Source organism: Carica papaya, chromosome 7 (assembly GCF_054855325.1).
Source record: "Carica papaya isolate Zhongbai chromosome 7, ASM5485532v1, whole genome shotgun sequence".
In the NCBI taxonomy this organism is placed as follows: Eukaryota; Viridiplantae; Streptophyta; class Magnoliopsida; order Brassicales; family Caricaceae; genus Carica; species Carica papaya.
This window is the reverse complement of record NC_142315.1, coordinates 12,476,671-12,494,964: the sequence shown is the minus strand read 5'-3', so window position 1 is coordinate 12,494,964 and position 18,294 is coordinate 12,476,671.

The following is an 18,294-nucleotide window of genomic DNA, read 5'->3' as shown; positions in this document are numbered from 1 at the left end:
ACTTTTTACATGTCGTTTCATCTAAAAGACCTTTTTACATGTCACTTCATCTAAAATGTTACCACTTTTTACATGTCACTTCATGTAAATCTTGTCATTTTTCGTTATGTTATTTTTTTAATAGTTGTCGTTTTTTATTAAACCACTTTATTTAAAATATTCCCACATTTTCTCACGCATTTTCATGCTTATTCTAGCTCATTCATTCTTATCCATCATTTCTCCGTTTGACTCTACACTATATCCTTACCCTAATTATATATTTTCAAACACATGCAAAACTAAATTAAATATATCAAATATAAGAAATTAACTCAAAAATATTTTCAAGCTATCACAATAAATATACTCGAGGCCTTACTGTGAGCATTATTTTACTTTTAATAGTTTTCACATCACTGTATTCTCTTGCATTTGGAATGACAATTGTTTTATGGGTCAAATGTGACATGAAATGGTCCAATTCTCATTAGGTTTATTGGATCTTGATTGGCTTTAATAATTGAAAAATCTCCTAAAGCTACCGACGATAGTACTCTAAAGCAGATGGAATAATTGAAAGATTGGATAGGGTCAAACAAACTCAGTCTTATGTTTATGAGAATGATCATTGCCACTAACATCAAAACTTCTCTCCTTCAAATTGAGATAGTATCAAAATTTCTGAAATCTGTGGAGGAGTGTTTTAAAAGTACCGATAAGTTTTTTGCTGACACATTGATGGCTAAATTGACCATTATACCATCATGAAATATGGAGGTCAAAAAAGAATTCAGTAACACTTTAATAAAAATGGTTAGGAGTATGATGAGTTACTCTTATGTACTTATTTCTTTATGAGGTGAAGCCTTAAAGACTGCAATGTATATCTTGAATAGAGTTCCTAGTATGGTAATACCTATAACTCTTTTTGAGTTGTGGACTAGTAAATAATTAAGTTTAAGATATGTACATATATGGGGTTATCTAGCGGGGTCAAGAATCTTTAATCCACATGATAAAAAGCTAGCTTCAAGCATAATATCTAGATATTTTATTGGTTATCCAAATAAGTCCAAATGTGGTATGGATTTTATGTCCTAACCATGGTACGAGAATAGTTTAAATCGGTAATGTCATATTTTTAGAGAATGATGAAATTAGTAAGAGTGAAGAACCAAAAAAAATAAACCTTGAGGAAAATAAGAGTGGATATCTTACCACCCTTTTTGCCTCAAAAAACAATTGTTGCTTAGCCTTCTCAGCAAATTATAGAAAATGAGCTACATAATGGAATTGGTTTATTATCACAAGAAGATGTTGTCATTAAAAATGTTGTAGAACAACCTCAATCAATGCCTTTGAGAAGATTTAAAAGGAAAAAGAAATTTGCTATATCATATGATTATGTGGTATATCTATAAAAATTTGATTTTGATATTGCGATAAAAACATATCTGATTACATTTTCACAAGCCATGAAAAGTTATGATTCTAATAAATGGATAAAAACTATGACAGAAGAGTTGAAATCTATGGACCATAATGGTGTATGGGATCTTGTCGAATTGTCTGATAATTGTAAACGTGTCGATTGTAAATGGGTCTTCAAGAACAAACGTGATACTAAAGGCAATATCGAACAATTTAAAGTCAGACTAGTGGTCAAAGGTTTTACTCAAAAGGAAGATATAGATTATAGAAATACTTTCTCTCAAATTTTTAAAAAAGGACTCCTTTAGAATTATTATGGTACTTATAGTACATTTTGACTTAGAGTTACATCAAATGAACGTGAAAACTACTTTTTTGAATGGGAATTTAGATGAAGATACCTATATAGAAAAACATGAAGGGTTCACAAAGAAAGAAAAAGAAAACCTATTTTGTAAATTAAAGAAATCCACTTATGGTCTTAAACAAGCTTCTAGATAATGGTATATAAAGTTCAATAATACCATTATATCTTTTAAAATCAAGGAAAATGTTGTTTGATAAGTGCATATATATGAAAATTAGTAGGAGAAAATTTATATTTATGATGTTATATGTGGATGATAGTTTGCTAGCTAATAATGATCTTAGTTTGTTATACAAAACCAAGAATTATGTCTCTAAAAACTTTTAAATGATTGATATAGGTGGTGAATCACCCAATCTATCCTCATGAGGAGAAGTTTGGTTTCAAACCCCAGTTTGAACAGGAGAAGTACACCATGCTAATGTTCCTTGGATGATCCACATCTCAGGCTCAGGCACTGATGAACACATTGAACTATCCATGTGACTGAGAGCCCTCATAGCCTAGGCATAATATTGTAATTATCAAGAATGCACTCTACCATTAAGTTAATAGCCCGTCATGTGGGCCACCTACTGGGGGCCTGTTATGCCAAGCCAAAAGTGAGAGAAACACCATCCATCTTTTTTTTTTATGCCCCCATGCCCTTCTGTATGGCAGTATGGGGGAAGGGAGGTAAAAAGGGATCTTATAAACTTATTCCAACCTAAGATAATAAGCTCAAGAGCATAAGGTCAAACCAAAATACACAACAAGCATTAGCTCTCCCTGAAAAGAAGATGATCCAGTCGCACTTTCTAGTACGGCTAACTTATTACGTATTCACTCCAATCACTAGCCCTGCCTTCGGTATCCTCCTCCTTGTGGTTAAGGTAATGACTTTAGGCATGACCTCCCATAATGTGATGGGCGGTGTGTACAAGGCCCAAGAATGAATTCATTGTTGTATGGCTGACCAACGATTACTAGCGATTCCGACAACCTATGTTATTAAAATAAAAATCTTTATACATCGATCTTGAGGGTTATTAGGTTTGTCTTAGAAATGATATCTTAGCCGAGTTTTAGAGAGATTCAATATACAGTTACGTTCAGTTAGTATTACACCCATTTTGAAGAGTGACAAATTAAGTAAAACTTAGTGCTTAAGGAATGACTTAGAAAGACAATAGATGAAGAAAATTTCTTATGCATCTACTGTGGGAAGTTTGATGTACATTCAAACCTGTACTATATTATATATCAGCTATGATGTTGGTATGTAAGGAAGATATCAAAGTGATTTAGGAATTAAACATTAGAAAGCTGCAAAAAAGGTTATGAGGTATCTTCAATGGACAAAAGATTATATACTCTCATATAAAAGATCAAAAGAGTTAAAGGTGATTAGGTATTCAGACTCATATTATGGTAATTGTCGAGATAGCTTAAAGTGTACTTTAGGTTTTGTGTTTATGCTAGTAAATGGTGCAATTTTGCAGAAGAGTGCAAAACAGTCCATTACTACCCCATCCACAATGGAGACAGAGTTTATAGCATGCTTTAAAACCTCAAGTCATGCTTTGTGATTATGGAATTTCATCTTAGGGCTTGGTGTTATTGACACTATTGTCAAGCCATTAAGAATATTTTGTGATAATACTGCAGTTGTTTTCTTCTCTAAAAATGATAAATATTCTAGTGGATCCAAACACATGAAAATGAAGTATTTAACTGTTAGAGAAAGAGTTCAAAAACAACAAGTGTTTATTGAAAATATTAGTATCACACTTATGATTGCTGATCTATTAACTAAATGATTACCTCTAAAGACATATGCAGACCATGTTGTAAAGTTGGTTATTTTGAGTAATCCATAATATGACGATAGATGTTTCAGTTATTAAATAATTGATATTTTTCACATAAAAATTTGTTTATGTTATTTCTTGTCCTCAGTTATAGGTGCACAATTTAGTATTTAATTAAAGGATAATGTCTTGACAATGTAAATTATAGAGATTGTTTTAGCATTATGGGTTAAATTAACATTAAAGTCATGTGACTGCTATGATTTACATTTATAATCTAAGTTATTTCAGTATTATGATATAGTAATTTTGGATTTGTTACCTGATTTTATCAGGATCACGTATCAAATTAATTTATCAATAAATATATATTTTTAATATAAAAATGTATATATATTTTTATAGTTTTCATAATCGGTTTATTGGGTCAAGTGGAAAAATGTTAATTTTAGTAATTTAGTAAATGACCCACTAACCTGATATTTTATTTTTATCATGCACTCATAACTATTATAGCCAACTAAAATAACACTCAAAATAATAGATAACCATTATAAAAAAAAATGTACATTGACAGAACAAGTAACCTTAAAATAAATTATAGAATTATACATTTTTTGATAATTAAAGTATAATAATAAAAACTATTATCAACACATTCAATTATCATGAATGTATTTTGGCCTCTTCTCTCGTTTATAAAGGGAGTAGAAATTCCCATTTTATATGTGTTTTCCATCAACTAAAATTTTAAAATTCTTGTATATAATAGATAGATAGAGAGAAGAAGTGAATCAGAGAATTAAAAATTTTATTAAGGGATCTCTCAATCATGTTATAGCTGCATTGTCTTTGAATGGTACGTAACTCTAACTTTTTTATGTTTTTCATTTTCTTAAGATATGTTGAATTTAACAAAACATGACTTCTAGATCAAATTTTCTTACATGGAGACCTTATGTTTCTTATATCAACAAATGTCTTAAGCTTCAAAAATATATGATACTAAACCATCATACAATTTCATGGATGATACACTAAATGGTATAAAACGTCTCCTACCAAAAGTTGTAGTGATATGAAATTGAATGGTATATCAAATATTTTTTTCCGTTATTTGTAAATTTCATTACGTGAATTATATTTCACATTTGTGTTTTATTATAAGAAATATTACTATAATGCAAATAGTATATGGATTTTAAAATCTTTACCACTAACTTAAAAGAATTAAAATAAAAAAAGAAAAAATCAATTCAAGCTTATTTTATATTATTCTCATTTTTCTGTTTAAATTCCTATCATTTAAAAAATTTATTGTACTTCAAAAAATTTCAAATAAACATTTTCTTAAGAGACATTATTAAAGAAGCTTAATATATACACTAAGCTTCCTGCAAGCATTTATGAAGCCCCACAACCCTAAAGCTTATTCACAAAGAGAGAACCAGAGAAGAAAACATATTAGCAGAAGCTTTGGACACTTGAACATGAATGACAAAGAAGCAGACTTCCACGTTATCCAGAATAGGAGAGAGAGAAAAAAAAGTAGAGTTTTGTATGATTGATCATAGAGAAGAGAGAGAAAGAAGTAAACACGTAGAAGAGAGAGAATAAGCACGCAAGGGAGAGTTTAGTCTATTGTGGTTTTTTTTCTTTGTTTAACCAAAATGTTATTTCTGTTTAAGCGGAGGAGGAGAGGAATGTGGAACGGGGTGGTTTTTTTTGGAGGTTTTGAGGAGAGAGAAGGAAGAAATTAGAGGAAAGAAATAATTTATTAATTGAAAAGAACAGAGTTTTGACTTTGAGCATTGTTAGGGATATAATTATTATGCACAATATCTAATTATTCGTGTAATTTATTGAATTTATTTTTGTCTAATAATTTATTTTAATATATAACAATAATATCTTTATTGTTATATTTATTATTTTATTGTTTAATTTATATGATAAAGTTTTTAATTAAACTTAAAAACTTTATATCAAGATGAAGATCTTGATAATGAGAGTAAAGATTTTTATGATTTAATGTAAAATATTTTTAATTATTAAATCATCAAAATAGAATATTAATGATTCAGTAAGGTCAATATATATGTAATAGTTTCTATAAGATAAAGATTAGTTAATCTCATCAAATAAATCAGATGTATAGATGATTCATGTGGAGATATGATAATTGAACTAACCCAATCGAGAATTTCTAATTGTTAATATTATTTTAAATTATCAATAGAACTCTTAAAATTATGAGATGTAAGAATTTTTTTTACTTGAAATCATCATAATAATTAATAAGCCATTTATTATACTTTAATTTTGGATACCTATAGTCATAGAACTATAGTTGAAAGAATATTATGTGTGATTAAATATTTGTAGAATTACTGATGATCAAGACATAATCTATTAACTTTAGTAATAAGTTTAAGTTCTATGTTATCTTTTATTATAACGACATTAAAATCTTAACTATGACAGTTGAATAAAAAAAGAAAAGAATTTCTTATATCATTTATTAGTCAGTTATAATTGATATAAAACATAGTTAGTTATCTAATGGGATTTGACAGTTAAATCATACTTAGGGTTAATCCGAAACAATAATAATAGAAAGAAATATTACATTATTTTTTAATAGGTACTTACAATTAATTGTATGCTTTATGCTATATAATTATTAAAAAGTATTGTTAAATGTTAATCTTGATTAATAAATTAGTTTGACCAATTTGTTACCGGTTTAATATTAAATTTATGAAGTCGTATGAATATTTGGCTTTTGCTAAATTGAATTTTTTTTATTTTAAAAATAAAAAATTAATATTTATATTTCTTAGTTATTATATTCCCAGTGTAATAATATAACACATGTTATTATTATAATAATAGAGATTATTGTAAAATTTAATTTGAAATTGAATTTATTTATAAAATTATTTTATTAAATAATAATAATAATAATAAAAGACAACATATATATATATATATGTATGAGATACATATATGTATATGATTGGGTTATATATATTTATATATATATATGAGATATATATATATATATATATATAATTGGGTGCTGAAAAAAAAAAGAGGAAGAGTCTGAATTCGTTTGGACGTGTACAGGTAAAAAGACTTGACAATTAGTCATGCCACACATATGTATGTGAGATATATATAGAGAAGTATGCCATTGCAAAGAGAAAAAAAAAAAGAAAAAACTTGTAGCTGCACACGAAAAGAAAAAGAAAAAATTGATGGAATTTTTTCTTTCAATTTTGTTAAAATTTTGTGAGAAAAGTTTAACATAAATGTTATTCAATTTATTCATGTATTTTATTGATTAAAAAATTAATTAGTAAATATTAGTTTTAGTGTAGATACATATAAAATTTTTGTATTTTTAAAAAATTTTAATTTGAAAAATTTTTATTACGTATATTTTAAATTTGATATTTAACTTACAATATAATTTTTAAAACATAAACAAATCAGAATAGATTATTTTATATTTTTCATTGTGCCTTGTGAACATGTTACAATCCTTCAAGCATGTTCCCTCATAACGTGATAGTTTGGACATTGAGGAGGAATGTCCATTGATATTTATTCTCTATAAATCTTTTTATACGTATAGTAATGTAATCGTCACTAATCTATCCCATAATGAAGCATGGGGGATCTTAAAAACTCTTGGAATCATGTAAAACCTGATGAACATCAAAGACTTCACTTCAAGATTTAGCTAAATCAATTTCCTATTAAGTATAGACTTAGATTGGAGCTTGATGAAAGTTGCATTCAGAAAATTTATCTAAATTATTTCGAAGAAGAATGTAGAATTTTTTAAATTTTTAAGAACTTGTCTGAAAAACTTTACAACCAGAATTATGAGATGAAATCTGGAGGATTGTAATTTATTCACAATATGTAGTAAAAGATATAAAATAATTTAATATAATTTATTTGTACTTTAAAAATTATATTATAAATTAAAAATTAAATTTAAAACATATTTAATAGTAGATTTTTAAATTAATTTTTTAAAAAAATATAAAAATTTTATGCATATCTACACCGAAATTAAATTTTATTAATCAACTTTTTGATCAATAGAATACGTGAATAAATTAAATAGTATTTGTGTTAAAATTCTTTCACGAAATTTTAACAAAATTGAAAGAGAAATTTCATCAATTTTTTCTTTTACTTTTGGTGTGCGTGTGACTAATTGGTTTTCTTTTTCTCTTTTTATTTTTTTTGCAATCCCACTCTAATATATATATATATATATATATATATATCACATATATATAGGTGGTATGGGTAATTATTAAATCCTTTTGGAATTCTTCCTGTATATGTCCAAATTAATTTGGACTTGTCCCTTTTTTTCACACAATTATATATATATATAATGTAGCGCCCGAAAGGGGCCGAAAAAAAAAAAAAAAAAAAAAGTCACATCGGCAGCCACATCAGCAGGCCCAGTCAGCAGTCCCGGCCAACCGGGACCTGCCACGTGGCAAGACCACGTCGTTCCAAAAAGGGCCACGTTGGCGATCCGCGTAGGCGCGATCGGACGGCCCAAATCAAGCGTGTGATCGGACGGTCCAGATTTAAACGTACGGACGGCCCAGATTTAATCAAAAACGGACAGCCCAGATTAAAACAAAATGGACGGCTGAGATCAAAAGGCAAAGGGTTATAAATATAACCCCCACACCAGACCACAAACCCTAGCCGCCTGCCGCTCGCCGGAGAAGACGAACCAGAAGCCGGCCGGAATACACGGCCGAAGCCCAGCGGCGCCGCCGCGCCCCTTCTCGATTTTTGCCTCCGATGAGGCCCTTCCCGGCCTCCGTTTGATGCAATTTTTATATCACCGTGATCACCATTCTTTTCTCTACAGGTTGACCGGAGCCGAATCACTAAAACACGAACCTCGCCGGAGAGCCGCCGCACACGAGAGCGCCGCCGCCGGTAAGCTCCGTTTTTCCGTGATTTTTTGGCCCCCCGAGGGCCCTAGGGTTGTTTTCTCGCAGGGACCGATGCGAGTGTGGCCGAATTCGGCCGGAAACGGCCGAAAACAGCCAACCCGAGGCGAATCGCCGCCGCCAGCGGCGGCGCCGTCGCTGGAGCACGGCGGAGCCGCCGTGCCGGAGTTGCGATTTGGGCCGAAATGGGCCCTGGGCCTAATTTGGGATTTTTTGGAACACGTGCAGGTACCAGTAGTGCGTTTCAGTTCTCCGAGGAAAATTCAGGAAAAATTAGGGACAGCCTGCAAGCGCACTGTGAAGCCGTGTTCGGACCCCGAAACGAGTAAGGACCCCTCACCCTATTTCCTATCACGGTTTTAAAGTCCAATAAATGATAAAACGGTATTTCATGAATCAACAAATGTGTGAAATTGCTTAAGGTCGCTAATGGAGCCCGAGTCTAGTGTGTTTGTCGGTTAACTGTTATTTGGCCTGTTTTACAGTTTTAAATACAGCATGAGGTTCGATGTTTTCATTTTATAGTTTCGTGTGCATATTTTACTGTTTTATTGATTATGGATTGAATGACCGGGATATTGATGCTATACATTGTCTGTTTGGGATAAATTATCGTTTTGCTTGTTTGTATGTGATTGATAATGCTGACTAAGGGAAAAGGAGAATGAAAGATTATGTGAATAGAAATTGTATAATGTGTTCAGCCTGACTAGATATCTTGGGAGATGGTGGACGGACCGGGTCCGTAGGGAACCCTACCGGAATTGTGGTCTCCCATACCGGACGGAGTATGGAAATCTTATGTGTTTTGGTGCCCATACCGGACGGGGTATGGGGACGGCCCGTTTCACTCTCATACCGGACGGGGTAATGAGGTCTATGGTTTGGCGCCCATACCGGACGGGGTATGGGGACGGCCCTGGAATTTGATTTCAAGTGTTAAGGATTAACGGGTAGCGGGACCCCTATGGATCCCCATGGATACTAGTGGGCTGGTGAATTAGGAAAATATGTTGTGTAACGATTGAATTACGAAAAGTGTGATAGGTATTATGTTATACAGTTCATATATATGTTTCCATGATGATGATGATGTTATTGCTTTCGTATATTATTTTATGAATTTCACCGAGGTAAGTAAATAGTAAAGGTTTTATTATCGATAAAAGGATTTGTTGTAAATTATGCTCCATTGGTCTTTTTGTGTTTTCTACCCATCTTTACCTCCGTGACGGTGAGATATCGTGATGTCTTTACTGGGCTAGTGTAGCTCATTCCTTATTTAATCATTTCAGATCAAGAGGACATCGTTCCCGAGCTGGTTCCGCAGGAGGACGACGAAGGGGACGCCTAAAGACTCCATAGTCACATTCGTAGTTTTTACTTTCAAGTTTCTCCTTTAGGTAGTTTAATCTTTTATATTTTGTGAGCACGTTTTGGTTTCAGTGTAAGGGATGTTATTCAAATTTTGACTTCGCTTCCGCATTTGATATTTATAATATAAATTCCATTATGAATTTCCGGGGCTGCTACAGTTGGTATCAGAGCCGCATTTCCTCGGACCCATCCCTTACACTAATGTGCCTTAGAGAAATACTCACTGATATATTGTTACTCAATCATTCCTTGTGAATGCAGGTACACAGGAATGAGGAGAGGAAGGCCCCCACTAAACCGAGCGGCCCCAGATAATTCAATTCGGGAGGATTTAGATAGACTATTCGAGATGGTGGAGGCTCTCGCAGCTGCCCAGCGAAGACAAGAGGAGAGAAGGGAGTTACCGGGACCTCCTCCGCTAGCGCAGGTTGAGCCCCCGCTACAGCAGGCTGATCCCGAGCCACCCCGGCAGGAGCCTGTTCCTCCACGATACCACCCGGCACCACAACCGCGGTACGATCCGGTACCACAGCCACAGTACCAACAGGTGCCGCCACAGCACATTCCAGTGCCCCCACCACATCAGCAGGCGCCACCACAGGGTCCCCCAGTTCACCCTCACCTGGCCCTAGTCCCTCTACCTCGGGACCCCGCTCCCTCCTTGATCGACCCCGGCTTCATAGAGAGGTACAAGAGACTGAACCCTTCTACTTTTTCAGGGGGATCCTCTTTCGAAGAGGCCTAATACTGGCTGGCAGAGACTGAGAGAGCTTTTGAGACCTTGGGAGTAGTTCCTGAGCAGAGGGCTGCCATTGCCTCCTACATGCTGGTAGGGGAAGCAGTACGCTGGTGGGAGCTCAAGGGGGCCACCCTGCCTGTACCAGTTACTTGGGAGCAGTTCCTAGCGGCCTTCCATGCGGAGTATCTCCCTAAACACATCCAACATTTAAAGGAAATGGAATTTGCTCAATTGGTCCAGGGTAATATGACAGTGTCGGAGTATGCCCGCAAGTTCCTGGAGCTGGGCCGACATGCCCCGGAGACATTGTTGGATGAGGGCCGAAAGGCCAGGAAATTCCAGTGGGGCCTCCGCCCGGCGATCAGACAACACTTATTGGTGATGGAGCTCGAGACATATTCGGCAGTCCTGGCAAAGGCGCAGATCATAGAAATGAGCTTCGACACCCGCCCTCAGCTAGCGGGAAGTTCCCGACCCTCAGCCCCGCTCCGCAGGCCAGCGCCTACCATGCCTGTCCAACCCAGTAAGAGGCCCAGACCTGCCGTCCAGGCCCCTCCTCAGGCTGTGGGGGCAGCACGTGGGAAGATCTGCCAGTACTGCGGCAGGGATCATGGGGACCGACCCTACTACCGCCTCAACAACACCTGTTGCATATGCAGCAGTGCCCAGCACTATGCGAGGGAGTGCCCTAGGAACCAGAATCAAGGGAGGCTTCCAATCTAGGGCAGAGTTTACAACCTTACCTAGAAGGATGCCGACGCAGACCCGGACGTGGTACATGGTATGTATACTATCTCTGGCCACATTGCTCATATTTTGTTTGATACTGGTGCATCACATTCTTTTATTTCACATGTTCTTACTTCCAAAATTTGTGTATCACTTGATAGACTTGATTCATTATTGCTTGTATCTACCGTTGGGGGGGAGACATTACTAGGAGAGGTTATCTACAGGGCATGTGCCGTGGAGATAACAGATAGAAAATTGAGGGTTGACCTGATAGGGTTAGACACAGGGGATTTTGATGTAATCCTAGGAATGGATTGGCTAGCGGCGTATCACGCCACCATAGACTGCTTTAATAAAAAGATTGTATTTAATCCTCCCAACGAGGAGCCATTTACAAGTTAATAAAATTATTCGGTACTGATTTTCCCTAATGACAAATTCTTTTCTTCTTAATTCCCAATGCCTTAATATTGTATTTTCCCTAACTAGGTAAACCCAAGAAAGAAGTTTGTATCCAAGAGATTCCAGTAGTCCGAGACTTTCCAGACGTATTTCCGGATGAACTGCTCGGTCTACCAGGGGACAGAGAGGTCGAGTTCACCATAGACTTACAGCCAGGAACCCAGCCCATCTCGGTAGCTCCTTACCGAATGAGCCGCATCGAGATGGAAGAGCTAAGGAAACAAATCACTGAGCTACAAAACAGTGGCTTCATTAGACACAACATTTCCCCATGGGGTGCCGGGGTTACTTTTGCAAAGAAAGGGGATGGAACGTTGAGACTGTGCATTGATTATAGAAGGATAAACAAGGTAACAATTAAGAACAAGTACCCTCTTCCCAGGATTGATGACCTTTTCGATCAGTTGCAGGGTGCACATGTCTTTTCTAAAATAGATCTACGATCAGGTTACCATCAGGTAAAAGTGAGAGCAGAAGACATCCCCAAGACGGCATTCCGAACCAGGTACGGACACTATGAGTTCCTGGTTATGCCGTTTGGCCTAACCAACGCCTTGACCATCTTTATGGATCTAATGAACAGAATCTTTAGAGAATTCTTGGACCAATTTGTCATCGTGTTCATCGATGATATCTTAGTCTACTCAAAAAGTAGGGAAGAACATGCTCATCATCTTGCCCAAGTCCTACAGGTACTCAGAGAAAAGAAGTTGTATGCGAAGTTGAGCAAGTGTGGATTTTGGCTCGAACAAACCACCTTCCTAGGACATGTTATATCGAATGAAGGGGTGTCGGTGAACCCCGAAAAGGTTGAAGCGGTACTTGGTTGGGAAAGGCTGACAACAATTAAGGAAATTCGCAGTTTCCTAGGGATGGCAGGTTATTACCGCCGGTTTGTCGAAGGGTTCTCTAGTCTAGCAGCTCCTCTAACCCGACTCATAAAGAAGAATGCAAGGTTTGAATGGAATGAGAACTGCGAGAGGATTTTTTCAGAGTTGAAGAAGCGACTGACTACTGCACCAGTGCTGGCTCTACCGAGTGGATCAGGAGGGTACACAGTTTATAGTGATGCCTCCTATCTGGGCCTGGGTTGTGTCCTAATGCAGCATGGAAAGGTTATAGCATATGGGTCTAGACAGCTAAAGAATCATGAGAAGAACTATCCTACCCATGACTTGGAGCTTGCCGCTATCATACACGCCTTGAAAACCTGGCGTCATTATTTGTATGGAGAGACCTTTCAGATCTACACCGATCATAAGAGTTTGAAGCATATCTTCACCCAGAAGGATCTCAACATGCGTCAGAGAAGGTGGATGGAACTCCTCAAGGACTATGATTGTGACATCCTATACCATCCAGGTAAGGGCAACGTAGTGGCCGATGCCCTTAGCAGGAAAAGTGCAGGCACCCTAGCCCATATGATGGTTTCAAAATGTAGGTCCATTGGTGCTACACAGCAGGTTCGCCTGCGAGACCTGAAGAGAGTCACATGTTTGGGCCACCTAGTAGTCCAACCCGAGTTAATCCAAAGAATAAAGGAAGCCCAGTCAGTCGACCCCGCCCTAGTAACCCGCAAGAAGAGTGCAGAACAGGGAGTGAGCTCAGAATTTCAGATCTCCGCCGACGGATTGATTCGTTTCAAGGACAGAGTGTGTGTCCCAGACGACAGTGAGTTAAGAAGAGACATCATAACAGAGTCCCATAGTTCAAGGTTCGCCATGCATCCAGGAAGTACAAAAATGTACCAAACTATGCGACCTCAGTTCTGGTGGAATGGGATGAAGAGAGATATAGCCGACTTTGTATCTAAGTGCTTGGTATGTCAGCAGGTCAAAGCAGAACATCAACGCCCGGGCGGGTTACTTCAGCCTTTACCGATTCTAGAGTGGAAGTGGGAACATATCACCATGGACTTCGTATCGGGACTACCCAATGCACGATCGGGACATGATGCTATATGGGTAATTGTTGACCGACTCACTAAGTCTTCCCATTTCCTGGCCATCAGAATGACTGATCCTTTGGACAAGTTGGCAAGAATGTATATCCGGGAGGTAGTCAGACTGCATGGAGTTCCAGTAACAGTGGTATCCGACAGGGATCCCAGATTCACTTCTCGATTTTGGAATAGTTTCCAGCAAGCTATGGGAACAAAGCTGTCTCTTAGTACTGCTTTCCACCCCCAAACCGATGGACAATCAGAGATGACAATTCGTACGCTGGAGGATATGCTCCGAGCTTGTGTCCTTGACTCCGGGGGCCATTGGGACGACCACCTACCCCTGATAGAGTTTGCTTACAACAACAGTTACCAAGCAAGCATCAGCATGACCCCATACGAGGCGCTATACGGGCGTCCGTGCAGGTCGCCGATCTGTTGGGAAGAAGTGGGCGATAGAAGATTGTTTGGCCCGGATTTGGTAGAAGAAACCACGTCCAAGATAGTTAAGATCAAGAAGAACATCCAGACAGCTCAGAGCAGGTAGAAGAGTTATGCTGATACCCGGAGGAGAGACCTGGCCTTTGAGAAAGGCGACCGGGTGTTTCTTAAAGTCACCCCCTTCAAGGGAATTAGTAGGTTCGGCAGGAGGGAAAAATTAAACCCCAGATATATTGGACCCTTTGAAATCTTAGACAAGATTGGTACCACTGCCTACAGACTTGCACTGCCTCCTGAGCTCTCCCGGGTTCATAATATGTTTCATGTATCTATGCTACGTAAGTACAATCCGGACCCTTCTCATGTCTTGGCTCATGAACCGCTTCCACTCCGAGAGGACTTGTCTTATGAAGAAGTACCGGTCAGTATCACGGACCGAGAAAGCAGAATACTCCGCAACCAGGAAATATCATTTGTAAAAGTCATGTGGCAGAACCACACGCCCAGGGAGGCGACTTGGGAACTGGAATCAGAATTTAGGGCCCAATATCCTCATCTGTTTGATCAAGAGTAATGAGGCAAATTTGGGGACAGAAAGCAATTATCAATAGTTGACATTCAATCCTAAAAGTCAAATCTTTAATTTCCTCAGACAATCATTAATTCGTGTATTTTATATTTGCTTAAAGTTTAATTAACTATCATATGCACATCCCATATGTTGGCACTCCGCAATTGGTCTATCGAGAATATAAGTTCGGTCAGCAAATTTCTTTATGGGGGGAGAGTTGTAGCGCCCAGAAAAGGGCCGAAAAAAAAAAAGCCACGTCGGCAGCCACGTCAGCAGGCCCGGTCAGCAGGCCCGGTCAGCAGTCCCGGTCAGCAGTCCCGGCCAACCGGGACCTACCACGTGGCAAGACCACGTCGTTCCAAAAAGGGCCACGTTGGCGATCGGACGGCCCAGATCAAGCGTGTGATCGGACGACCCAGATTTAAAAGCACGGACGGCCCAGATTTAATCAAAAACGGACGGCCCAGATTAAAACAAAATGGACGGCTGAGATCAAAAGGCAAAGGGTTATAAATAGAACCCCCACACCAGACCACAAACCCTAGCCGCCTGCCGCTCGCCGGAGAAGACGAACCAGAAGCCGGCCGCCGCCACCCGCCGCCGCACCGGAGGAATTTCCGACCACCGATCGAGGTAAATTTCGTACCCCGACTCGTTTTTCCACGCTAATTCCTCCTGTGGCCAAATCGGAGCCAAAATCTCGGCCAAACGGCCGGAATACACGGCCGAAGCCTAGCGGTGCCGCCGTGCCCCTTCTCGGTTTTTACCTCCGATGAGGCCCTTCCCGGCCTCCGTTTGATGCAATTTTTATATCACCGTGATCACCATTCTTTTCTCTACAGGTTGACTGGAGCCGAATCACCAAAACACGAACCTCGCCGGAGAGCCGCCGCACCCGAGAGCGCCGCCGCCGGTAAGCTCCGTTTTTCCGTGATTTTTTGGCCCCCCGAGGGCCCTAGGGTTGTTTTCTCGCAGGGACCGATGCGAGTGTGGCCGAATTCGGCCGGAAACGACCGAAAACAGCCAACCCGAGGGGAATCGCCACCGCCAGCGGCGGCGCCGTCGCTAGAGCACGGCGGAGCCGCCGTGCCGGAGTTGCGATTTGGGCCGAAAGGGGCCCTGGGCCTAATTTGAGATTTTTTGGAACACGTGCAGGTACCAGTAGTGCGTTTCAGTTCCCCGAGGAAAATTGAGGGAAAATTAGGGACAGCCTGCAAGCGCACTGTGAAGCCGTGTTCGGACCCCGAAACGAGTAAGGACCCCTCACCCTATTTCCTATCACGGTTTTAAAGTCCAATAAATGATAAAACGGTATTTCATGAATCAACGAATGTGTGAAATTGCTTAAGGTCGCTAATGGAGCCCGAGTCTAGTGTGTTTGTCGGTTAACTGTTATTTGGCCTGTTTTACAGTTTTAAATACAGCATGAGGTTCGATGTTTTCATTTTATAGTTTCGTGTGCATATTTTACTGTTTTATTGATTATGGATTGAATGACCGGGATATTGATGCTATATGTTGTCTGTTTGGCATAAATTATCGTTTTGCTTGTTTGTATGTGATTGATAATGCTGACTGAGGGAAAAGGAGAATGAAAGATTATGTGAATGGAAATTGTATAATGTGTTCAGCCTGACTAGATATCCTGGGAGATGGTGGACAGACCGAGTCCGTAGGGAACCCTACCGGGATTGTGGTCTCCCATACCGGACGGGGTATGGAGATCTTATGTGTTTTGGCGCCCATACCGGACGGGGTATGGGGACGGCCCGTTTCACTCTCATGCCGAACGGGGTAATGAGGTCTATGGTTTGGCGCCCATACCGGACGGGGTATGGGGACGGCCCTGGAATTTGATTTCAAGTGTTAAGGATTAACGGGTAGCGGGACCCCTATGGATCCCCATGGATACTAGTGGGCTGGTGAATTAGGAAAATATGTTGTGTAACGATTGAATTACGAAAAGTGTGATAGGTATTATGTTATACAGTTCATATATATGTTTCCATGATGATGATGATGTTATTGCTTTCGTATATTGTTTTATGAATTTCACCGAGGTAAGTAAATGGTAAAGGTTTTATTATCGATAAAGGATTTGTTGTAAATTATACTCCATTGTTCTTTTTGTGTTTTCTACCCACCTTTACCTCCGTGACGGTGAGATATCATGATGTCTTTACTGGGCTAGTGTAGCTCATTCCTTATTTAATCATTTCAGATCAAGAGTACATCGTTCCCGAGCCGGTTCCGCAGGAGGACGACGAAGGGGACGCCTAAAGACTCCATAGTCACATTCGTAGTTTTTACTTTCAAGTTTCTCCTTTAGGTAGTTTAATCTTTTATATTTTGTGAGCACGTTTTGGTTTCAGTGTAAGGGATGTTATTCAAATTTTGACTTCGCTTCCGCATTTGATATTTATAATATAAATTCCATTATGAATTTCCGGAGCTGCTACATATAAATTCCAACTTCTTCCCGAATAAGTCCTGACCAATTTGAGCTTTTTTTTTTCAACACTCAATTATATATATATATATCGCATATATATGCTGTCTTTTATTATTATTATTATTTAATAAAATAATTTTATAAATTAATTTAATTTTAAATTAAATTTTATAATAATTTTATTATTATAATAGCAACATATATTATATTTTTACGTTAAAATATAAAAACAAAAAAATATAAATATTAATTTTTTATTTATAAAATAAAAAATTTTAATTTATTTTTAATATTAATTATATTCTCAGTACTAGTAAAAAATATTATAATATTTTATTTAAATTAAATTTTTTTTATTTGATTAAATTAATTTTTTTTAATCTAATTATCAAATAATTAAGATAATTAATCTATTTAGAAAAAATTAGAACACTCGTTAGTGTGCGACCCTATAGGTTCAACATTAAACCAAGAGTAAATTGGTCAAACTAATTTACTAATCAAGATTGACGTCTAACAATATTTCTTAATGACCGAATATCATGAATTGTATAATTACTTATAAGTATTTGTTAAAGAATAATGTAATATTTTTTTATATCATTATTATTTGCGGTTAATTCTAAAATATGATTTAACTGTCAAATCTTATTAGGTAACCAATTATATTTCACGTCAATTATAACTGATTAATAAATAATATAAGAAACTTTTTTATTCTTTCATTCAATTGTATTGATCAAGATTCTAATATAATCGTTATAATAAATGACAATATAGAACTTAAACTTATTACGAAAGTTGATAGATTCTATTTTGATCAATCACTAATTGTACAAATATTTAATCACACTCAATATCTTTTCAATTATAGTTCTATGACTACATATATTCAGAATAAAAGTATGATAAATGATTTGTTAATTATTATGATGATTTCAAGTCAAAATTTTTTTTTATATCTCATTATTTTAAGAGATTATTCTATTGACAATTTAAGGTAATATT